The sequence below is a fragment of the Lynx canadensis genome, chromosome B2 (genome assembly GCF_007474595.2).
Source record: "Lynx canadensis isolate LIC74 chromosome B2, mLynCan4.pri.v2, whole genome shotgun sequence".
NCBI classification, from domain to species: Eukaryota; Metazoa; Chordata; class Mammalia; order Carnivora; family Felidae; genus Lynx; species Lynx canadensis.
Window position 1 is genome coordinate 141,191,606 of NC_044307.1, and position 26,241 is coordinate 141,217,846.

At 37.2% G+C, this 26,241-nt stretch overlaps 1 long non-coding RNA gene across 1 annotated transcript; it reads right to left on the reverse strand.

Moving 5' to 3' along the window:
- Positions 1–535: 535 nt before the first annotated feature.
- On the reverse strand, positions 536–19,280 carry LOC115514557. Its single transcript, XR_003969030.1, has 3 exons — positions 19,072–19,280; positions 3,570–3,651; positions 536–570 (listed from the first exon to the last, which is right to left on the reverse strand). It is a non-coding gene; the product is annotated as an uncharacterized LOC115514557 (long non-coding RNA).
- Between the last annotated feature and the right edge of the window lie 6,961 nt (positions 19,281–26,241).

The following is a 26,241-nucleotide window of genomic DNA, read 5'->3' on the forward strand; positions in this document are numbered from 1 at the left end:
TCAAGCCGTCTCCGCTAAGGAGAAGTTAAGCCAGCTCCTGGCCCGGTCTCTTGAGCCCTGGTGGGACCCTGCTTTTCTATCAGGCCCAGAAGGAAGAAGAAAAGGCGTTGAGCAGCAGAAGCCCGCCAACCTCGCTCGCTCTGAACGAGAAGCGTCTGCAGGTGCAGAAGCAGGTGCCGGGGGACGGTTGTCCGCGCCAGGAGCGCAAGGCCTCCCTGCGCAGCCGACCCCGCGTGGAGCCTTGCCTGGTGACTGACCCCGCTCCTCCTGTGTCAGAGAGCAGGTTGACGCCTGGGACGTCGCTCAGCCTCCTAACCAGTTCTTCTTTATTTCTCAGCCTGGAGACTTAGAAAAAATATTTCTCCTATCTGCCTGGGTCTTGTGCACATTTGCTGCTGTTGTTTTTACTCTATTAAAAAGGTCCCCGAATTTCATTGCTTAAAAACGTTGTTGAGGGGTGACTGGGTGGCTCAGCTGGTTGAGCGTCTGACTCTTGGTCTCAGCTCAGGTCTTGATCTCAGGGTGGTGAGTTCAAGCCCGCGTTGGGCTCTGTGCCAGGCCTGAAGCCTCCTTTAAAAAAACAAACAAACGAACAAACAAAAAACGTTGTTGAGTGAGAAGCCTCCTGCCAAACCCCCTGTCCTCATACCCCCTGTGCCTTAAGGGTCACCCCAACAAGAAATCGTCTGTGTTGGTTCCTCCGTAGTCCCTCCAAGATTTCTTTATGTAAAAACGAGTAGAGGAAAATGTACTTTTATGTTTTCCTCTTTCGTATGACACCATCTCGCACCTTGCCTTTGGCAGTTAACAAACGTGGTGCAGATTAGCGCGTAGAGGACTTTCTCACTCACTTTTACTCGGCCCCAGTCCCTCCTGTGGTGCGGAGGCAACCACAGCCTTTGTTTTCTCTGCCATGCGTTCCCGATCTTTACTGATCACAAATACTGAAGCAATGAAGGGCACAGTCTGTTTTCTGTAATCTAACTCCTACCTGTGTGCTTGTGTCTTTGTGAATTACCTCCCTTTTGCTTCTTTTCTCCAACTTTTTGAGTCACCTAGTTAATTTCTGTTGTTTAATGTTTTATTGATCTAAGTATTTTGTGCCATGACTTTTTTTTTCCTTAGTAATGACTCAGTTATATCCCAACATTCTGATATATGTATTCATCCCTGTTAAATTCTGCGTTTTGGGTTTGCATTCGCCATTTGACCCACGAATTATTTAACGCTGTTATTTTTATTTCCAAGTGAAAGGGACTTACCCTGTATTGAACGGCAGATGCATTGCATTGCATTGTCAGATAATTTTGTTCTGCCGTTTCTACTTTGTTAGAATTTATTGAGATTTTCCTTGTGGTGTAATTCACATGTCATCAATTTTTGCGAAGGATCCGTGAACACTTAGAAAGTGGAGGGAGGGGGCGTCCGGGTGGCTCAGTCAGTTAAGCATCCGACTCTTGATTTCAGCTCAGGTCGGATCGCACCGTTTGTGGGATCGAGCCCCTTGCTGGGTTTTGCGTTGTCAGCAAGGAGTCTGCTTGGAATTCTCTCTTTCTGCCCCTCTTCCCTGCCCCCCAGCCCCGCCCCACCACTTGTGCTCTCTCGCGCGCGCGCTCTCTCTCTCTCTCTCCCTCTCTCAAAATAAATACATAAACATTTTTTTAAAACAGAAAGTGGAGGGAGGTTTGTGCATTTGAAACATATCCTGAAGAGCTAACTTATAGTGTTGTTTACATCTTCTCTATCGTTGCTTTTCATGGGGAGGAGACGATTCGATATATATTGTTCTGGGAGCGGTGAGTCAGTCTCCGGTTATTAGTGACTTTTTATGCCTACTGTGGTTTCTGCTTCATGAAATTTCCCACTGTCATTTCCTGCATAAATATTCTTAATTATCACATCTTGTGTGAAGTATAGCCTTAAGCATTATAAAGTTTCGTTTCTGTCATTATTAATGTTCTTTGGCCTGAATTCTACCTTGTCTGATGTTAATATTCTGACCTTTAATTCTATTTCTGTTTACATTTTCCTGGCATAACTTTATCTTTCTATTTAACTTTTCTTAATTGCATTTTAGGTGTCTCTTTGGATATAGCATAGAGTTGGGTGTGCTTGATAACCCACTCTGAATTTTTGTAATAGGTCAGTTCAGTTTATTTTTATTGACTCACATAACAGATATGTATGTGTTCTAGCCTGTAATATCAATGCATATTATGTTTGTATATGTGTATATATAATGTATATATAATATGTATATAATCAGGTACATATATATATGAATATATATATGAATATATATATGAATATATATGTACTACATACATATATATGAATATGAATATTCATACATACATATGAATTACATATGTAATTATGTACATTAGTTATGTACATGTATTACACCATGTGATCTTTTTTTGTTTTCTATTATCAGTTATTTTTTTTAATATTTCACAAGTTATCAGGGCACCTGGGTGGCTCAGTCGGTTAAGCATCCGGCTTCGGCTCAGGTCATGATCTTATGGTTCAAGAGTCTGAGCCCCACATCAGGCTCTGTGCTGACAGCTCAGAGCCTGGAGCCTGCTTCAGATTCTGTGTCTCCCTCTCTCTCTGCCCCTCTCCCACTAGTTCTCTCTCTCTCTCTCCCTCTCTCTCTCTCTCTCTCTCTCTCAAAAATAAATAAAAACATTAAAATGTTTGATTCAAGCCATTGCCCAGGTGGGCAGTGGCACCTGCAGTAATGGCAGAATGTCTGTGACAATGAGGAACATCACTGCGTCATGAGGGAACATAGAGTTCAGCAGCTAACTTGTTCTCTTTTTTGAAGAACCAAAGAAGTGAAATGCTATGATTCTCAAAACCTGGTCCCCCACTTCCCCTGCTGCATACAGTGTCTTCCTCCTTTCTTGAGTTTTGCACTGTCGCTTTCTTCCTAGCTCACCTTCACATTTCCATGACTGCTTTTGGAGGTTTTCCCTCAAAGGTTTACAAACTGTGGCTTGGATTGCCTCGGTAAAGAACTCTTACAAAATGGTGTATAATAAACACCGCAAAGCCTTAGAAGGGAAACTGTTTTGATATTAGAGGAGTCAAATGGTAAAATCATTGCTTGTAGAGGAACACGTTGATTCAGGTTTGGATGAAAGACCTCAGTGGGAAAAGCAGGTTAAAACCTAAGCATATGGTGATCACATTTTTTGTAAACATAAAAAGCGTAAGAATATATATTTACATAGGGGAATATATATATTGTGTTTGAGGAAGTGAATGCTAAGAAGAAAAAAAAAAACCCTGGAAGAATATAGACCAAAAATGTGAATGTTAACCTCCAAGTGTTACAATTAAAAAAAGACCTGTTTTTCCTCCTTCATATTTTCTGTACTTCCTGAATTTCTAAAATAAGGATGAATTATTTATTAGGAAAAAAAAACCTGTTTATATTTGTTGAAGAAAAAGGAACTCCAATGAACATATGTTACAAGTGTATAAAAATACACGTCTAACCCACCGCAGAGTTTAATGTCAGCCAGATCTCTCTAATACCCCTTCCAGGGAAATTTACTCACCGAAATACCAAAACATTATTATTCTCCTGGGTGTAGTCTTAAGACATTAGGGTCTATCATCAGTGTGGACGTGTCCATAGATCTGTATAATGGGGCAATATAAACATATTAGGGGAAATCATTAGAGTGAACATTCACAAAATGTGGATAAAAAACATATTTGAAAGTCAGAACCTCCCTCCAAAAAAAAAAAAGACTATATTCACCAAAATGCAAGGACCAATGAGACAAAGCACAATATTTCTTCACCCTACCCCTGTGTCAGTCAACTGGAGTGTAACACAGGGCATAAGTACCAAGTATCAATCTGCCTCAGGCTAATGCCGCTAAAAGACAAAAATTGTCTTTGTCAGCACACTGCCAAATTCAAAGAGTAAGGAATTATTAACACAGGGAAAATTCGAGGGTCGTCTATTGATTCATAAAAAAAAATTTTTTTTCGCAGAAGCGGGCCTAAAGCAAAGCTTGGAAAACAAGAAGTTCGGGGGCCTATGAAATTGGAAATTGAAGTTAATCTGAGAATACCAACGAGATGGAGAATCGAGAATGCCAAGACTGAGCCCGGCCACCTGACCCCCCTGCTAGGTTGCCGGTGCGGTCTCGAGATGTTCAGTGCTAGGGGGATTTGGAGGGAAGAGAGAAAAAGATACATGAATGATTTATATTTATTTCCAAAGTATAACATTGAAAAAAGAATCTCAAACCCTGTCTGTTGGCCCTGGTCCATCTGAGTCCAGGTTGAAAGAATTCTTCCTACTTATTGATTTGGGAGGGGTGAAGGAAAGTGTTACAGGAGGGATTAGAATAGAAAAAGATAAGAGCAACTGATATGAGTCTGATTTACAGATCATAGTGCCAATTAGAAAGCAAAGTATTGATTTTCCAGAGTTTTCTTTACCTGTGATCTCCCTTCAAATAAAGGGGAGGGGGCAAATTCACCTGTATTAATGACACCATTGAACAAAATTACAATCAAATGGCCATTCATTCGTTCATCCAACAAGTATACATTGAAGCAATGCCACAGGTCCAGCAATATGCTAAGGATGTGAGAGGGTCCAAGCATTTACTTTCAGTTCAGGAAGAAGCTAATTAAAGACAGCATTTCTATAAATATCACTTTTCTATTTTTTTTCAGTATTATTGAACCACAATTGACACGGAACACATATAAGTTTAAGATGTACAGCATAATGACTCAATTTACATATGTTGCAAAATAATTACCACGCTAAGTGTTTACTTAACGTCCATCACCTCATATAACTACCAAAAATATGCTGTTTTCTTTGTGATGAAAGCTTTTAGGCTCTACCCTCTAGGCAGCTTAAAAACATACAGTACAGCCGTGTTAACTACAGTCGAGTGCTATATATTGCATCCCCAGTACTCATTTATCTTATAACTGGACGTATAGTACCTGTGATATGTATCTTTGTATTCCAAAACCCACCCAGTAGCGAAACATTTTTAAAGCTTCTATAATATGCTAGGTTCTGTGCCTCCATATACAGAGATAAATAACAAAACCCGACTTTTGTCTTCTAGGATATAATAATCCAGCACAGATTCAGATATGTTAACACTCAAACAAGCAAACAAATAAAACATAGACCTCCAGATTTCCTAATATGACATTGTAGATTCAACCACCATCCCTCAATTACAAACATGTTGAAATAGTAGATGGGATGAAAGTTAAATGCAAAAAAAAAAAAAAAAAAAAAAGGAAAAAAATCAACTCAAAAGAAAGAGAGTTCTCTGGATGCCAACGATTATTGAACTTAAGTTCTTTTCTAATATAAACAGAAAATTTATAATAACTAACCATAAATTTGCCTTAAAACCCATGTCAAAGAAACTAATGGGATTTTTAAATTCTGTTTTGTTTTTTCTTTGGTATCTCAATGAGAAAATTCAGAACTCTAAAATCTAGAGAGGATTAAAAATGAGTTCTTATATAAAGGTTGTTTATATTCACCAGGTCTCTTTTTTATCTCCCATAAATGTAAACAACCATGTTTCTCTAGTAAAAAATAATACATATTTACATTTCAAAATCAGAAGAAACAGAAACATGCAAATACATAAAAAGAGCCTTTTTAAATTCCAGCAGTTAGGGATAACTGCTAATAACACTTTGGTATATAATCTTCCAGACTTTTTTTCTTTGTATTCACTCCCCAAAACACAATAGGAGCATACACATATATTTATACATTTCTTGTATTTACAAATCTTAGTTTCGTGTAGACTACCACCTATTAAAATTAGAAACCAAACACTATGTATTTAGAATTTTAAAGTTACTATTAGAATTTTAAAGTTACTATTAAATTATGTGTGCGTTTCTGAAAAAAATCATAATGCAAAGTTTATAAATATCTGAAGCAGAACAACAACAAAGATAATAAAACTCATATCATAACTTCAAATCAAAAGTTGTAGGCTGCAGCTAAAGCTGTACTTGAAGGGAAGTATTAGTCTAATATTAGTAAAGAAAATACTGTAGAAATGCAATGAACTAGACATTCAAATTAAGAAGTTAGAAAACTAACCACTGAGTAAACCCAAAAGAAACTTGAAAGAAGGAAATAAAAAATCAATAACAACAAAGTAGAAACTAATAATTTATCTGAAGGGTCAGTAAAAAAATTATTTGAAAAGACTATTAAAATTAACCATCCATGGGTAACACTAATTAGGAAGAAAAAAATGGATGTCACAAATAAACACTATTAGAAATGAAAAGAAATAGTATCATATAAAGAAGCAGGTTTCAACTCAACGATTTGCAAAATTTTTAAGAAAAATATAGTCCCTATAATGCCAGTGTTCCTGGAAATAAAGAGATCAAGGCTTTTAACTTATTTCATATAGAATAAAATAATTTTGATAAAAATAGATGAAAAAATAATAAAAGAAGGGAATAGTGTGGGTAAATGTTTGCCATCAGTAGGGAAGCAAAAAGTCAAACTAAAATATTAGAAAACCATTACTTCCCACCCATTAGAATGGCCACTATCAAAACAATAGAAAATAACGAGTGTTGGTTAGGATATGCATCGTCTATAGACCACAATCATGATTATGTTGAACTGGCTGAGATAGAAACACATAGATCAACAGAAGAGAAAAGAAATCTCAGAAACAGCCAACTGATTTTTGACAAAGGTGTAAGACCAGCTGAATGGAAGAAAGACCATCTTTTCAACAAGTGATGCTGGAGCCATCGGATACCCTTCGGCTACTAATGAACCACAAATCTTTTGTGAAAATTAACTGAAAATTGGTTGTAAGTTTGTTTAATTTTTTTAAGTGTATTCATTTATCTTGAGAGACAGAGAGAGAGAGAGAACACGAGCGGGAAAGGGGCAAGAGAGAGGGAAAGAGAATTCCAGGCAGGCTCTGCTCCGTCAGCACAGAGTCCCGTGCAGGGCTCGAACTCACGAAGCCGTGAGATCGTGACCTGAGGCGAAATCAAGAGTCAGACGCTTAACCGAGCCACCCAGACTCCCCAAAACTGATTATAAACTTAAATGTAAAACCATAGAACTTTCAGAAGAAAACATGAGATACAATATTTGGGACCTAGGACTGTTTAAGAGTTCTTAGACATAATACCATAGTGCGCAACCCAAAGAAGAAAAAAAAAATCGCTAAGTTGCGGTTCATCAAAATTAGAAACTATTGTTTTTAGGAAGGCCCATTTAGGAAGACGAAAAGACAAGCCACAAACCAGAAGAATATTTTTGCAAACCACATATGTGACCAAGGACTCACCTCTACAGTGTATAAAAACTCTTAAAACCAAATAGCAAAACAAACAACCCAATTAGAAAAGGGGCAAATCACATGAAGTGACATTTCACCTGAGACGATATATGAATGGTGAAAAAGCGCAAGAAAAGGTGTTCAACATCACGGGGCATTAAGACAAAGCAAAGTAGAACTGTGATGTGCTTTCATTACGCACCTATCGGAAAAGCTAAAATAAAATGATGACAACACTAGATGCTGGCGAGGATGCAGAGGAACTGATCGCTCAAAAATCAATACTGGGAATGCAAATGGCACAGCTACTCTGGAAAGTCAATTGGCAATTTCTGGAAAAACTAAAAGGTGCTGGGGCATCTGGGTGGCTCGGTTGAGTGTCCGACTTCAGCTCAGGTCATGATCTCGGGGTTGGTGAGTTTGAGCCTTGAGTCAGGCTCTGTGCTGACAGCTCAGAGCCTGGAGCTTGCTTCAGATTCTGTGTGCGTGTGTGTGTGTGTGTGTGTGTGTCTCCGCCCTCCCTCCCCCTTGCTCTCTCTCTCTCTCAAAAAAATAAACATTTAAACAAATTTTTAAAAATCTAAAATGTGCTTACAATCCAACCCGGCAGAGAAATAAAAACTTAAATGTTCACACACACACACACAAACCTGTATATGAGTGTTCAACTGGTTCGCATCTGTGGAAATCACTTGGCTTCCCCTGATAATACAGCATTGCCACAGTAAAGCGGGAGCTACTCTGAACTCCAAATGTGGGTTCTGGTTTCACCTGACATTCCATGGCTCAAATGAGACGTGTCCATTCGGCAAATTTTGTCATCATAGGCAGAATTTACACAGGTCAAAATGGAAGATTCAGTTTACAAGAACTACAAGAAAAATTTGGGTTTAGCATGAGTGATGCTTGTAAAAATTTTTCCAAAAAAGAAACAGAATGAGACAGAAAATATATTTGGAGGGACAAAATGGCACCTGTTCTTAGAGACTAACATCCCAATATATTGACGCATTATCTTCCGAAAGAATTCCTCGTGGCTGCTACCAGTTAGGACAGTTGCGTATGAACTTTGGAAGTTTCGTCTGGGGGCAACACCATCCGAGGACTTATGTTTGTCTCGCTGAAATGGTCAGAAATATAACAGTGTGAGAGGGAGCAGAAGATTTAGCGAGCCGGCAGAATATTCCATTTATCCCACGTTCAAAGGCAATAGTAGAAAGGAAGCCAAGAAAATGTCTTTCTTCTGTGAGAATCCTATTGTTCATCACGTTCTAATTATGAAATTTGAACTTAAAAAGAATGAAAGGGAAGCTGCATCAGCAGCATAAAGTGTATCTTCTCTGGAAATAGTTCTTAACGATTTAAATGGCAGACTCATGTACCCTAGACTGACCCAATAGTTAAAGCAATATTCTGTAATACTCAAAACAGTCTGCAAAGCTGCATTTCTTGATTCATTCGTGTTCCAGACAAATTATAAGACTGTGTGGCAGAGAGAGAAAACACTGCTAATCTTTCATGACTGTTAGGTGGTTTACCGAAATGCAATTGTGAAAACAAATTTCGCAGGTACAGAAAAAAAAAATACATTGTGCCGTTTCCTCAACGGAAAATGAATTCATTTATTCCTTAATCACAGAAAAGAAAAAGCTCTCCAAATTGAACAAAAGGAAATGTGGGGAATTTCTACAAAAGAGAATTTAGAAATAAAATGAAAAAAGACTTTAAGAATGCCTTCATTCCTTCAGAGGACCACAAGGCAGTTCACAGCAACAGTGGCCCCAGCAATCCAGAATTAATACTTATATTTGGAAAATCAACATGCTTGGAAATCTGAAAAGAGGAAAGCTACGTGAAATGAGATCATCTTGGGTAATCACGTATCTATAATATTCACTCCACTCAGGCACACTCAGACATATGGTAAAGACATAACTGTCTCTACTTGAAGCTGAGATTTTTTTTTTCAATAAATGAAACCCCAACCACAAAAGCAGTTGACAATGTGAAATTACAAAAAAGCTGTCAGAAGGACTGTGTGGGAGATGCAGTCACCGTAAGCACGAGTGGTAGGAATCTGAGAAGCTTTTTAAATGGATTCAGAGCCCTTTGAAAAAAAAAGGTCTCCTTTTCCAGTAATTGAATTTGGCACCAATGTTCTTTGGATGCTAGGGCTGTACAGGGTATTTTCCCATCCACATCTAGGCTAAATTGGAGATGGTGACCTCTGATAGACTAGAGCAATCCAGGAAGTAATAGAAACCTCACTTCATAGAAACTGGTGACAGGTTGGGATTAAATGCTGGGCTGGCCAGGAACAGTCAAATTCCTTTTCAGGGAGCCCATAGGCTTCCAAAGGAATGGAGATTTAAAAAAAAAAAAAAAAAAAAAAACATTCTATAAATGCTTCTTTTCCAACTTGCTCTAACTGAAATGAAAATTACAATCTAAGATCACCTCAGATCTGGGACACAGACAAGACTTAAATCCAAATGAGATGTCCTAAGTTCCTAAATTCAACACCATTTTACTGAATTCAGTGACAGTGGATAAGGATTGGGCCATGCAGACAGAAGTTTGTGTACAAGGATGTCCCTTGCACTGTTGTTTAAAATAGTGGGGGGAGGGGCACCTGTGTGGCTCAGTCGGTTGGGCAGCCGACTTCGGCTCAGGTCACGATCTCGCGGTCCATGAGTTCGAGCCCCATGTCGGGCTCTGTGCTGACAGCTCAGAGCCTGGAGCCTGTTTTGGATTCTGTGTCTCCCTCTCTCTGACCCTCCCCCATTCATGCTCTGTCTCTCTCTGTCTCAAAAATAAATAAACGTTAAAATAAATAAATAAATAAATAAATAAATAAATATAAAATAGTGGGGGGAAAGAAAACCCCAAGTATTTGAGAACAAGGAATTGGTTAAGCCAAGCTACATCATAAAATCGAAATTTATACAGTCATTAAGAAGAATCCTTTTAGGGCGCTGGGTGGCTCAGTCGGTTAAGCTTCCAACTTTGGCTCAGGTCATGATCTCGCAGTTCATGAGTTCGAACCCCACATCGGGCTCTGCGCTGACCGTGCAGAACCTGCCTGGGATTCTCTCTCTCGCCCTCCCTCTCTGCCCCTTCCCCACTTGTGCACTCTCTCTCTCAAAATAAATACATAAACTTAAAAAATAATAATACTTTTAAAGAATACTTAATTACATTCTCAAACTATGCTATACATAGAAAGGATCTATACATATATCCACATAGGCATAGAATAAAAAAATTGGAAATGATCGAATATCGCTGGGTAATAATATTACAAATGGTTTTTGTTTTTTATATTCTTTTGCTAATTGCACACTTAAAGTAGCACAATGAATATTACCACTTTATAACCAGACAGTCGAAAAACAGCAGTAAGAAAGTGCAAATGTGATTACAGTCCCTCTTAACCACTAAAATTTCATTGTATTTACTTGCTTATTAATTGCTAATTCATGTGTTGAGCAAGAATTTATTAAAAACATTGTGTTAGGACTTCTGAGACACAAGGCCTAGAGAGTACATAGCTGTATAACTCCCCTCCCAAAAATTCACAGGAGAGAATAAAGGAACAAAGAGAATGAAATTTCATCTGTTATAAAACCAGGGAAATGACAGAAACCTGTACAACAAACTCTGAAAAATACACATAAACTATCATGAAATTTGCCTGTTAAAGGAGTAGATCAGTTCCCCTAACCATTTCTTTCAAAAATGTATTGATTGAAAAAAAAAACGTATTGGTTGAATAACTTTTGATACATTCATATTATTAGAAAGAATGATTTAGCTGGATACAAATTGACTTACAGAGATATGTCACTAAATAATAAAGGAAAAATACCAAAAAGTATATGAATATAGATACGGAATAGGTAAGTATGTACCTATACACTTATTATTAAATTGTATATGCCCATAAATAAATATACACATCTACAAATAACTATATATCGATAGAGATCCAGTTTTATAAAACAATGACTTGCGAACTATGTAAGATAGAGATTATCTATGCATCAGAAAAAAGAAAGAGAAAGGCTATATGGACATTGAAAAACAATATGAAGGAATTGGCTCTCACAAAGATGGTAACGTTAATAAAAGACGAGAGCTATTTGGGTGTCAAGTATAATAGTCAAAGTTATTGAAAAATCATACACATCAATTTCTCCTTCTGGCCATGACAGTGTCACTGGAACAAAACTTGCTTTCCCAACAATTATAAAACTGGACAAAATATATGAGTGTGCTGTTTTCAGGCATTGACAAACAGGCAGCACAGGAGGTAATCCTTGCGAGAAGGGACGCAGAGGAGGGACGCCCGACAGTTGCTCCGTGAATGTCCTGATTTCCTGCCTGCTGGTATTTTCTGCCACAGATCAGGAAGGTGAAGCCCAGCAGAGTAGCAGTCTTGCTGAGTGGAGGCAGATACTGGAGTCCCAGGCTGCAGAAACAGGGGGAATTTTAAGAGCAGAGTACACAAGAAGAGAGCTGTATGGGGTGGGAGGGCCAGAACGGCATAGGGACTCACTAGACAGCAAGGCTGGGATTGGGCAGATGGTGTGGAAGGGTGAGATTCTGCAGGCCCAGGCAGAGATGGCCTGCTACCGGGATAAGGGCTAATCAGTGATGCTTGTGGCTTTGGGCTTTTAGGAGGCACTGGAGCCCCATCCTAGTAGTAATCAAGAGTCTACACTGAGGAAAGCGGGCATTCGGTTCACAATAACCACATGCTAGAGTAAGAGGCACACCTGAGAATTTGGTCCAAAACTGAAAGAGACCAGTCTTTACAAAAGTAAAAACAATCCTGACAGGATCAATGTGATTTGACAGGATTTAAATGTCAACATGTTTTATAACAAGACACCATACCCATACTTCCTACAACAGATCATCCACAGTGTCCAGCATATACTCCAAAATTTTCAGGAATGCAAAGAAACATGGCCCCCAGGCAAAAGAAAAATTAGTTAATAGTAACAGGTCCTCATATGGCCCAGATGTTTGCAAATAAAAATAGCAAATAGACAGCAAATAAAATTTTACAACAGCAATACTAAATATGTTTAAGGTCTTAAAGGAAAATATGGCCATAATGAATAAAAGGATGGAGAAATTATCAGAGAAGTACTATAAAAAGGAATCAAATAGAAATTTAATAGCTGAAATGTACAATATCTGTGAAGAAATATTCACTGGTTGACAGGAGCAGAAGAAAGAGTTTGTGAACCTGAAAACAGATCAATAAAATTTATCCAATCTTAAGGACATAAAGGGAAAAAAATGAAAATAAAATGAACAGCACTTCAATAACCTGTAAGAGAATAGTAAGAGAAAAGAGAATATGAGGCATAACAGAAATTTCAAGAAATTATAGCAGAGAATTTTCCATATTAGGTGAAAAAAAGATCAACCTATGGTTCCAAGAAACCAGCAAATTGCCAATAGGGAAAGCACAAAGAAAACCACACCTAGGCAGATCATAATAAAATTGCTAAACCCTGAAGATAAAGGGAAAATCCTAAAAGTATCCAGATAATAATCATATATTATATATAAGGTAATAGAAGTATAAATAACTGGTAATGTCTCTTCAGAAACAATAGAATCCATAAAAAATGGAATGACATCGCTAAAGTACTGAACAAAAACCAAATGTCATCCAAGAATTTTATATCCAGAGAAAATATCCTCCAAAAATAAAGATAAAAGACATTTTTAGATAATAAAAACTGAGAAAGTTTGTCACCAAAAAAAAAATCTTTACTAAGAAAACTCTAAAAGAAGTTCCTCAGGCTGGAGGAAAAGTGATACCAGATGGAAATTCAGATCTACAGAAAGAAATGAAGAGCCCTGAAAATGATAAATGTGAGAGTGTATACAGAAAACATTTAGGGGCGCCTGGGTGGCTCAGTGGGTTGAACATCTGACTCTTGATTTCAGCTGAAGTCATGATCTCACGGTTTCATGAGTTCAAGCCCCATGTCAGTTCTCTGCACTGACTCCATGGAGCCTGCATGGAATTCCCCCTCTCTTGTTGCCCCTCTCCCCACCTGTGCTCTCTCTCGCAAAACAAATAAACTCTATAAGTAAGTAAGAAATAAATAAATAAATAGATAGATAAATAAATAAATAAATAAAATGAAGCAGAACATTTTCCTTTAACATCTATAAAATCATATAAATCCTTTTTTTTATTTTTTAATGTTTATTTATTTTTGAGAGAGAGAGAGAGAGAGAGACAGACAGAGTGCAAGCAGGGGTGGGTCAGAGAGAGAAGACACAGAATCCAAAGCAGGCTCCAGGCTCTGAGCTGTCAGCACAGAGCCTGACACGGGGCTCGAACTCACAGACTATGAAATCATGACCTGAGCTGAAGTTGGACGCTCAACTGACTGAGCCACTCAGGCACCCCTAAAATCGCATAAACCTTTAAAGCAAAAATTATACTGACTAAGGATTTTAAATGTGTAAAGGCACTAGATATGACAACCAGAGCACAAAGTCTGAATTTAATTTTTAATTTCATTTTATTCATTTATTCTATTCATTTATTTTAAATGAATGAATGAATTCATCTATTCATTTATTTAATGAATCAATATAAATGAATGAATTCATCTACTCATTTTATTTTATTCATTTAATTTTATTCATTTTTGAGAGAAATAGAGCAAGAGTAGGGGAGGATCAGAGAGAGAGGAAGACACAGAATCCAAAGCAGGTTCCAGGCTCTGACCTGTCAGCACAGAGCCCGACACTGGGCTCAAACCCATGAACTATCAGATCATGACCTGAGCCAAAGGTGGGCACTTAACTGGCCCAGGCATCTCACAAAGTCTGAATTTTAAATAGAACTATGCTATTGCAACACTAAACTTCTGAAAAGGATAAAATGGTTACTCTAAAAAGACAGTGTCAAACCACGGATGCATATTGTAATTCTTGGAACAACCACTAAAAAATGAAGTATAGCTAAAACTCCAACAGAGAAATAATGATGGAATAATGAATTGTTTAATAATGTACCAGAAGACTCAGAAAGGTAAGTGGAACAAAAAAATTAACAGAAAAAATAGCAAACACTAGACTTAAGTCTATGTCAATAATCACTTTACATGTTAATGGACCAAATACTCCAAATGAAAGGAAAAGATTGTTGGACTGGATTATTTTTTAAAAAGCTATTTCCAACTATATGTTGTTTATAAGAAATGCTCTTTTTTAAATGTTTATTTTTGAGAGAGAGAGAGAGAGAGTGCGCACGCACAAGTGGGGGAGGGGCAGAGAGAGAGGGAATCAGAAGATCCGAAGGAGGCTCTACACAAAAGCCCAATGCGGGATTCAAACTCACAAACCCCAAAATCATGACCTGAGCTGAAGCTGGCCGCTTAACTGACTGAGCCACCCAGATGCCCAAGAAATGATCTTTTAATACAGAGACACACAAGTTGAAAATTTTTGAATGGAAAAGATGTAGTTACCAGAGGAAGTATAAGAAATCTGGGGTTAGTATATTAATATCAGATATAATGAACATCAAGACAAGGAAAATTGCCAGGGATTTATAAAAAAACATACTTATTAATAACATAAGGATCAATTGTAAGGAATAAAAATCATAAATGTGAATGACCCTAATAATGGAGTTTTAAGATTCATTAAAAGAAAACTTGAAAGAACTAGAGGAAAAAAATAGGTGTATACACAACTAATAGAGATTTTTAACACCATTTTACTCAGTAATTGATAGAACAGCTAGGAAAAGTTCAGTAAAGATACAGAAGAATCTACATAATACTGCAAATCATCTTGACCTAATTCATACAGAAAAAAACATGGATTCAACAATTGCACACTCTTTTTGAGTGCACAGCGAACATACAGTTGGATCATAAGATAAGAGTGATACATTTTAAAGATTGAGATATCACAGAATAAGGTCTCTGACTAAAGTGAAGTTGAATTTTAGAAATAAATGATAAAATATCTACATCAGCCCAAATTACTTAAGTTAGGGAACAGACCTCTGAATAATCCATAAGTCAAAAAATTATGAGAAATTAGAAAATATTTGAAGTGAAGTACAATAAAAACACAACATATCAGTGTTTGTGGGATATAGCTAAAGCTATGTCTAGAAAGAAATTTAAGACTTTGTATTTAAAAAGAAGAAAGATGAAAGTCACTTTCTAATAAGTTAGAAGAAAAATCAAGCCCAAAGTAGTTAAAAGAAAAAAAAAACAATAAAAATAAGAATGGAAGTCAATGTAATAGAAAACAAATAGAGAAATTAACAAATCCAGAAATTGGTTCTTTTAAGTAACTAATAAAATTGGTAAATCTCTAACAAGAATGATCAAACAAAATAAGAGCAAAGATTGTGAAATAGAAGCCAGAATTTTAGAAAATTAGGTCAGAGCTTGGTTCTTTGAAAAGACTGATAGGTGGATAAAACTAGCAAGACTGATGAAAAAAAGAAAACACAAATTATTAAATTAGGATTGGGAAAGGGGTATCTCTCCATATCCTATAAGCATGAAAAAGCTACTAAGGAAATATTGTAAAAACCTTTATAACAATAAGATTGACAACACAGATGAAGTGAACAAATTCCTCAATACACCATAAAATCTAAATATATTCTATTTATTTAAGGATTTTGATTTTTTAAACAAAATCTTCCACAATCGTTCAACAAAGGAAACTCCAGGCCCCGTTGGTTTTACTAGTGAATTCAAATATTAAGAAAGAAATAATGCCAATCTTACACAAAGTCTTTAAGAAAAAGGGGCGCCTGGGTGGCGCAGTCGGTTAAGCGTCCGACTTCAGCCAGGTCACGATCTCGCGGTCCGTGGGTTCGAGCCCCGCGTCGGGCTCTGGGCTGATGGCTCAGAGCCTGGAGCCTGTTTCCGATTCTGTGTGTGTCTCTCTCTCTCGGCCCCTCCCCCGTTCATGCTCTGTCTCTCTCTGTCCCAAAAATAAATTAAAAAAAAAAAAAAAAAAAAGAAAAGGAGGAGATACTTCTCATCTCACTTTATGAGAAATGAATAGAAGGGAACTTCCTCAACCTGAAAAGAACATTTTCCGAAAACTTGCAGCTAACATCATATTTAATTGTGGAAGACTAAAAATATTTCTTCACGAGACAAACAGACAAGAATGTCTTCTCTCACTAATCTTGTCCAATAATGTACCGAAGATTCTAACCAGTGCTAAAAGACCCAAAAACATTTGATAGGAAGAAATAAAATCGCATCTGTCTGCAGATGACTTGATTGTTTATGAGGCCCTCACAAACTGGATGCGAAAACTTGATAAAGAAATTACAAAATTAGAAGAGGATTACGAGATAAAATCACTACAGTCCAATTTTTCTCATGTTCTCGTTTCTCATGTTCTCATGAACATATTCTCGTGAACACAAATCCTCATGAAAATATTAACAAGCTGAATATAACAGCACAGAAAAAGGATACTACACCATGATGAAGTACAGTTTATCTCAGGAAGGCAAGGTCATTTTAACCTTGGACTCAGTCAACATAATCCACAATACTAATTGACAAATAAAGAACTACATGATCATCTCAATACATGAAGAAAAAACATTTGACAGAATCCAATACCCACGTATCATAAATACTCCTAGCAAGCGGGGAAATAGGAGGATGGAACTTCCTCAACCTGAGAAGTATATTGTCCACATAACTCACCCCTCACATTATAGTTCATTGTGAAAGTCTGAAAACTTTCTTCCTGAGATAATGAAAAAAGCAAACGTGTCTTCTGCCACCAATTCTGCTTAATGATGTACGAATGGTCTCAACCAGTGCTAACAGACAATAAAAAGATTTGAAAAAAATTGTATCTGTTTGCAGATGATTTGTTTTCATTAAAGAAAAAAAACACCTAAGAAATCTGAAAAGCAAATACTAGAACAAAAGTGAATTTACCAAGTTAAATATAAAATAATGAGTTATTGTATATACTAGCAACAAAAAATGAGTAAGCAAAGTTTTATAAGCAAGTGCATTTGCATTAATACCAAAACTACTAGAGCTAATATAGGGATTTAGCATTATCATGGGATACAAAGTCAATATGCCAGAATCGATTATACTTCTATACATTAGTATAAACATTTGGGGAAAAAAATTAAACCTATTCACAACATAATCCAAAAACATAAACTACTTGGACATAAATTTAATAAAAGATTGTGAGCCATCTCCACTAAAACTACAAGCATTACTCAGAAAAATTGAAGACTTAAATAAATGGACAAACATAGTATGTTCATAAACCGGGTGCCTTAATATGGGTAAGATGGCAATTCTCCCCAATTTATCAGTAACTCATCACATCAAACACAGTGCAGACAGGCTTTAAAAAATAAAAATTAGGGATGCGTCGGTGGCTCAGTTGGTTAAGTGTCCGACTTCGGCTCAGGTCATGATGTCATGGTTTTGTGAGTTCGAGCCCCGCATCGGGCTCTGTGCTGACAGCTCAGAGCCTGGAACCTGCTTTGGATTCTGTCTCATTCTCTCTCTGCACCTCCCTCAACTTGTGCTCTGTCTCTGTCTCTCAAAAATAAATACATGTAAAAAAATAATAAAAAATTAAAAAATTTAAAAATTTATGAATGTTAGAAAAAAACCTAGACTAGCCAAAACATTTTTTTTTAAAGAAACACAATGTTGGAAGACTTACAATAGCTGATGATAAAACATTCGGTAATTAAAACCATATGATATTGACATAAAGAGATATAGAGCAACCAAACAGAATAGAGAATCCAGAAGTAGACCCACACTCAGACAATTTTTGATAAAGACACCTAAGCAACACAATGGGGGAAAGACAGTCCTTTCAACAAATGGTGCTGTAAGAAATGCACATCCATATGAAAGAAAAACAAAATTGAACCTCGATCTTTACACGGCACACAAAATTTTATCCAAGATGAAGTATGGGCCTAAAGCTTGTAGAAAAATAAAACCAGGAAAATGTCTTCACACCTGGGGATAGGCAAAGATTACTTAGGACACTAAAAGCGATGACCGTAAAAGAAAAACATTGATAGGCTGGACTTCATCCAATTAAGAGTAAGGGAAAATATTTATAAATTATCTCTGTGACAAAAGGCTTGTATATAGAAAATATGAAGAACAATAGCTCAGTAATGAAATAAAACTGACTTCATTAAAAGCCAACAAAAACCTTAGACATATTACAAAGTGCTCAACAATTTAGTGATTAGAAAATGTAAGCTGAAAGCACTACGCAGCCACAAGACTAGCTGACATTAAAAAGATTGTCCATCCTAAATATTAGTGAGAATGTAGAACTGGAACTCGCATACACTGTTGGCAGGAGTATTCAGTGGTATGACCTGTTGAGCAGCCAATCTGGAAGTTTCTTCTATGGTTTAACTCCGCTACCCAATGGTCTAACAATTCCACTCCTAGGCATTTATCCAAAGGAAATGAAAATATTCCACTACAAAAAGACTTACAGAAGAATGTATAGTAACTCTCTCATAATAGCTGGAAACTACCCAAATGTCCATCAACAGAATGAGTAAACATATTGTGATTTATTCACACAATGGAACATACTCAGCAATAACAGGTAACAGACTCACAATCCCATGATGAATCTCTGTTGAATAAAAGAAAAAGACACAAACACTACTTACCGTATGATCTCATTGATGTAAAACTCTGAAGAGGAAACATGACGCAAGATTGAAAACAATCAGAAAAATGGTTGTCTTTGGCAGCTGTGTTGGCAAGAAGGGCCAAGAGGGAACTTTCTGGGTGATGATCCCACCATGGCGGCAGCAGCCGTAAGAGTCATCTTGAGACACGACTACACCCAGAAGCAGAGCAGGAACTCGCTTTTCTCAGGGTCTCTTTTTTCAAAGTAAAGATTGATAAATTGGACGGCACAATTTTTTTTTTAATATTCTGCCTAGATCAAAAACATCACCACAATTAAAATCCAAAGAAAAATGACAAACTGTAAAATGGATGATTTGTAAAACGTGCGATAGATGGTGGGGTTAATACACAAAGACCTTCTACAAATCAATAGGGAACAAAAGAAACATCCCAGTAGAAAAACAAATAGGTCATTCTCAGAATTAAACTCACATAGAAAGAAAACAGTTGTTAAAATACAGTTGAGCATTGAACAATGCAGGAGTTGGGGGTACCAACCCCTACATAGTCCAAAATCTGCATATAACTTTTGACTCCCCCAAAACTTGGCTACTGATAACCTACTGTGGACCGGAAACCTTACCCATTATAGGAATAAAGATCTTCACCTTGATTCCAGTGGAAATTGGTCTTCTTTTATTGCCTTTTCCTCCTTTCCCTCATTTGGATTCTTTTCTAATTTCTTCACAGTTTAGTCCTCATTCCCCATCGCCACTGATCCATAATATGCGTCCCCTCCCCAGGAATCAGCATGCTCTTACACATCTTTGGGTCTTCACTCTGTGCCTTTATTTCCTGGGCCGTTTTAGAATAATTATTATCCTTTCTATCCTTTTATTGCTTTGGTTCTGGTCTCACTAAGCACGTCCCTCAGATTTTCAAAATATAAATTAAAAAGGAGAAAGTCAAAATACCCTCCCTACAACTTACCCATACCTACACTGGTGCCTGAAGATAATCATTTTAACATTTTGTTGATTATCTTTAAGAAATATATACTGACATACATCCTAAAAGCAATGATATTAAATATTAATATTTACTATATCATTTAATATATAACTATATAATTTAGGAACACATATCATGAATAGTTATGAATATGATTTGATGTATGATATAATTTATATATTAAAATTATATAATGTTCATAATAAACGTTTCTACAATATTGAATTGTACTATACATCGTTGTTTTTTCACTTTTTCTCCACTTAACATAAATTAGAAAAATTGTTCTTATCAACACGTATTTTTAATTTTTAGCAGGGTCATGTTTTGGATATACCACGTGTATCTCTTTGGTCCGATTTTCACTTTTTGCTCTTAGGAGTAGGGGCACCTTTTCCTATACAGTTGATCCTTGAACAATATATATATATATTACAATAACACTATACATATATTATATATGTGTATACATATATACAATGTATATATACAATATATATACTATATATATTACAATAAAAATATACATGTTATATATGTATATACATATATACAATGTATATATACAATATATATACAATATATATATTACAATAACAATATACATATGTTATATATGTATATACATAGATACAATAACTATATATATTACATTATATATAATATATTATATCATATATTATAACATATATAATGTTTATTTATTTATTCTGAGAGAAAGAGAGCAGGAGAAAGGCGGAGAGAGAGAGGGAGAGAGAGATTCCCAAGCAGGCTTGTCACTGGCAGCTCAGAGCCCAATGCAGGGCTTGATCCTATGAACCATGAGCTCATGACCTGAGCCAAATCAAGAGTCAGATGCTTAACCGACTGAGCCACCCAGGTGCCCCCAAAGCTTATAGTTTTTAATAATAAAGTATATTTTGTTCAATCACAATGTGTTCATTGTTGAAAAGGAAAAAATATAAAAGTAAAAAATACATCATTTATCACTGTCTTTAAAGTCAACCGCTGATAAAATAGGATTCCAGGGCCAAAATGTATGAATGTGATACTATTTCTTAATAACTTCCCAAACAGATTATGCTAATATATATGTATATATTCCAATCAATAATTTTACATACATTGAATTTAGCCAATTAAAAAATTTTTATCCTTGGGGAACCTGAGCGGCTCAGTTGGTTAAGTGTCTGACTCTTGATTTCAGCTCAGGTCATGATCTCACAATTTGCGAGATCAAGCCCCATGTTGGGCTCCCTGATGATGGTGTGGAGCCTGCTTGGGATTCGCTCTCTCTCCGCTCTCTCTGCCTCTCTGTCGCATGCTCTCTCTCTCTCAAAATAAATAAATAAATAAATAAATAAACATCTAAAAAAAATTTTTTTATCCTTTCTTTCAACACCCAATGAGCAGTCACAGTCCCATCTTGTGTGAGTGACAACACACTTTCCTCGTATTAGGTTGGGTTATTTCTGAGACTCCTCAGGGTACTGTTAGAGTATCCACACATTCATCCCAGCAGATGGCTGTCCCTTCCATTTCAGAATACTGCTCCGGGCCTCTCTGCACGTCATTCTTCCATTTAGTTAATTCATTCCCATAACACTATGGCTTACCTGAATCCAGGCCACTGCATGTATAGATACAGGTTTCATACTTAATTTCCTAAATCACAGCTAAAATGACGATAGCCCATACAAAGTTTACTAGAGCTAGAAGTTAGAAAATGGAGAATAGAATATACATGAAAAATGTTTTCCAATTTTTAGTACTTTAAATCTCTTTAAATTTCTCTGCTACTTGTCTTAGTCTGTTCGGGCTGTGGTAACAAAAATACCACAAGCTGGGTGGCTTATAAACAACAGAAATTTATTTCTCATAGTTCTGGAGGCTGGAAAGTCCAAGATCAAGGCGTCAGCTTTCATTCTAGACCAAAATGCAACTTGTCATCTTCAGCCGAAGGAAAATATTATTATAAAAATTTCACAGAGATAAAATTTTCCCCTAAATGAGACAAACTTATATTACTTGCACATGATTTAATAGACCAATATCTGAAGGTCCTTCATGCAGATCCTGGTGCTGTTCCCAAGAACTCTGGGCACCTATATGTATCTGTCTCAACATCCCAAAGTGATGATCTCTTCCACCATTGGAAAGACAAATGAAGAACCTGCTTGGGGACAATTCCAGCTGCCACCCCAGAATGCAGAGATTTCTTAAGACTCACCAAACAGCAAGCTTTTCTTACCAACAATTTTAAGATCCACATTTTGCTCTAGCCGAATACACACACACACACACACACACACACACACACGAAGGAAGGAGAGGGGAGGGAGGAAGGGAGGAAGGGAGGGAGGAAGGAAGGAAGGAAGGAAGAAAGAAGGAAGGAGGGAAGGAAGGGAGGAGGGATGGACAGAGGGAGGGAAAAAGAAGGAAGAAAGGAAGGAAGGAGGGAAGGAAAGGAGGAAGGAAGGGAAGGAGGGGAGAAGAAGGAAGGGAAATCTCCCAGCAGTGAGATAGCAGTTATTTGTCCCATATGAAGGGATGAAAATCAGAGCTCATTTTTGTTTGAATTCACACTTCTTTGATGGCCCAATTATTTATTCAGGATTTAGATTCTTCACCTGGCTTCAACTCTGTTACCCTTTTCATGTGTCCCCCACTTCCTGGATCCATGGTCTGTGTGCTTACCTCAGTTTTCTGGTACAGCCAACTAGCAGACCATAAACCCAGAAGCCAGAAGCCACAAGAGAAAGGGAAAGAAAATGAAGGAAAGAGGATAATGTGTAGGACTGGCATATTTCCCCACCCTGGGCACCTACATGTGTTCCCACGGGAGACATGTGAACTCTACAAGCAGGATCCACTCTGTTGTGGGATCTGGGGCCACAGTGAGTTCGTGTCAAGGTTCATGTGGGCTCTTGCTTGTTTTGGAACCAAGCCCCTTGATTTATAAAATGTCGGAAACTATGTCCCCCAAAATTTTGCTTTCTTCCATTCATTAACTCAGTAGTATTTACTGGCACCAACTACATGCCAGAAACTCTACTAAATACCATGATCTTAGCAGTGAACCAGACCAACACTGCCCTTGCCTTGTCATCGTGAACACAGACTTGAGACAAATCATTTTGAAAGAGTCAGCAAAAGGTGCTTTCTTTAAGCACAAAAATTCCTGCTTTGTTTTCCCACTTAGCGCCTCCTTGGCTCACTTTCTCTGGAGCCCTAACACCACCTTGCTTCCCCCAAAGCCTCTCCCTGACCTCAAGGCTCTGCACCCACCTCCGCACGTCTCCCACCAGCCCCCTGCCAGAATAAACCTGTCTCCTGGCCAAGGCTGTGACATTACCACCTACTAGCCCATTCTCCTACTTAGACCCGCCCTGAAGCACAGGCCTTCTAGATTTAATGTTCACCTATAATCACCTTCCACCTGAACCTGTCGAGTCCCCAGTAACCAGCCCTAATCTGGAGAGAGGATGGGACCAGATACAAGGAAGGAGTCCCACGTATGACATTAACAGGAGCTAAAAAAAACAACAACACGTAGAAAGAAATCTCCCTGTGGTGAACTGTAATCTAATATCTAGCTTTCTGAAGAGTGATTACTTGTGTTATTTTTCTTATCGTCACAACCGTATTTGTTATTAAGCTCATCTAAATGAATAAATAGGCACATAACTTGGGAAGAAAGTCAGTTAGACTTTAATTAAACAACTTGTTTTTCTATCCCAAGAGTTGTTTAATAGAAAATTGTTTTACATACGTGTGTATTGAATCAGCTGTCAGTGTCAGCTGATTTGGAATAAAGTTCTTTGGTAGAAAACAGAGCATAAGCTACTCTGCATAACTCATATTAACAATTTGTAATTAATGGACCAACTTTATGGGGATTGTAGGCTTGAGAGAGGTGGAGAGGTATACTTCTAATCTTATATTTTTTAGCAGAGGTTATAAAGGTCGGCACCATTGATCCAAAGGAAAGAAACATACGCCAGCCTCCAATGTATAAAAATTGTTGACTTTGCCGATTTTTAAAAAATTGATCCCTCAATGAGTACAATGAAGGGAAAATTACTTTGTAGCTGCCAGAGAAAATTAAAACCACAAATATCTTTGTTGGAGCAATGATGCATTGTGATATAAAATGGAACTGTGGGCACAGAGTGGAGCTGCACGTATTTATTTGCTAGATCTGCTGATGTTATCCCTTTCTATACATAAGCAACAGCAAAAAAAAAAAAAAAAAATCAAACATGCAGTAAGGCATTGGAAGAACATCACTGGAATTTTATCTGCTCAAGGCTTCGGGAATATGACTTTCCCTCGATTTTATCAGTATAGAACACAACATAGTTTCTATTCTAAAGGGATACATTGATCACAACCTCACAAAAGAGGTATGCATCATACTCCAACAGAGAACTCTGCTACTCTACATTCTGATATTGTTACCTATTCTGTCATCAACATACGGCTTCCGCTTCTCTCTCATGCTTGCCTGAAGGCTCTCCTTTAAGCCACAAGCCAGAAATTTGGTCTGCAATAAAGAACAGCCTCAGAGCTCACGAAAAGGACTCTGCCAGGTATTTTTTAACAATTGATATTTCAGAAAATAGACTCAGAAGGTGACATCGCTTAGAAAATTGCAGAGGGACGTGGGATTTCCAGGATGCTTTGTAATTCAGTACCAGATAATCTTATAGAAGCCAACTGATGACTCAAGCTCTAATGGAAGAAGAATAAATTAAGAATGACTGAAGGAACTCAAGAAGAACATCTAATTGTGATCATTTATTTTGGAATAATGCTGGTAGGGTTTTTAATGTTCTATTTTCTGGCTATATGGGAAGGCGCTTTCTTTCTTGATCTCAGCTGCTTTCCTTTTTTTTTTTCTTTTTAATTGTTGTAAAACATTTATAACAAAAAAATTTGCCATCTTAACTATGTTTAAGAGTGCAATTCAGTGGCATTAATTACGTTCACGATGTTGGGCAAGCATCATCATATCTATTTCCAAAACTTTGTCATTGCCCCAAAGAGAAACTCTGTTCTCCATTCTCCAGCTCCTGGTAACCTCTAATCTATTTGCTGTCTCTATAAATTTTCTTGTTCTAGAGACGTCATGCAAGTGGAATTATACAATATAGTTGATACACTCTTATCCAGAGGGATACGTTCCAAGACCCACAGTGGATGCTTGAAACCATGGATAGTACCAAACTGTATGTATACTATGTTTTTTTCCTATACATACATACCTATGGTAATTTATTTGTAAATTAAGCACAGTAAGAGATTAAAAGCAATACATAATATAAAATAGAATAATTATAACAATGTACTATAATAAATCTATGGGAATGTGGTCTCTTTCTCTTTCAAAACTGTGCCTAAACCCTTTTCCTTCTTGTAAAGACGTGAGATGATAAAACACCTACGTGATGACATGAAATGAGGGGAATGACCTAGGCACTGAGACATAGCATTGGGTTGCTATTGACTTTCTGGCCATATGTTGGAAGGAGGACCATCTGTTTCTGGACTGCGCTTGACCACAGGTAACTGAGACCACAGAGAGCAAAAGGGGAGATCACGGATGGCCGGGGGAGGGGAGGATTATATTTGAATTTTTACATCCGGCTTATTTCACTTGGCATAAAATTTTTCAAGTGTCATCTATTTGTAGCATTTATCAGAACTTCACTGTTTTTTTTAAGTTTATTTATTTATTTTGAGAAAGAGAGAGAGCGCATGGTGGAGGGGAAGAAAAAAGGGAGGGAGCGAGAATCCCAAGCAGGCTCTGCACAGTCAGCTTAGAGATGGATCCAGGGCTCAAAGTCACGAACCTCAAAATCATGACCTGAGCCAAAATCCAGAGTCAGATGCTTAACCGACTGAGCCACCCAGGCACCCCAGAACATCACTTTTTATAGCTAAATAACATTCTATTATGTGTATATATTACATTTTCTTTATCCATTCATCAGCTGATAGACATCCAGATTGTTTCCACCTTTGGCTGTTGTGAATAATTCTGCAGTGAGCAAGTATCTGCTTGAGTCCCTGTTGTAATTCTTTGGGGTATATACTTAAGAAAGGAATTGCTGGGTCATCTTCTTGATCTATGTCTAATCTCAGTTTAATAACTGTATGTTTGCCTTTTGTTCCCTCTAACTCCTCCAAAT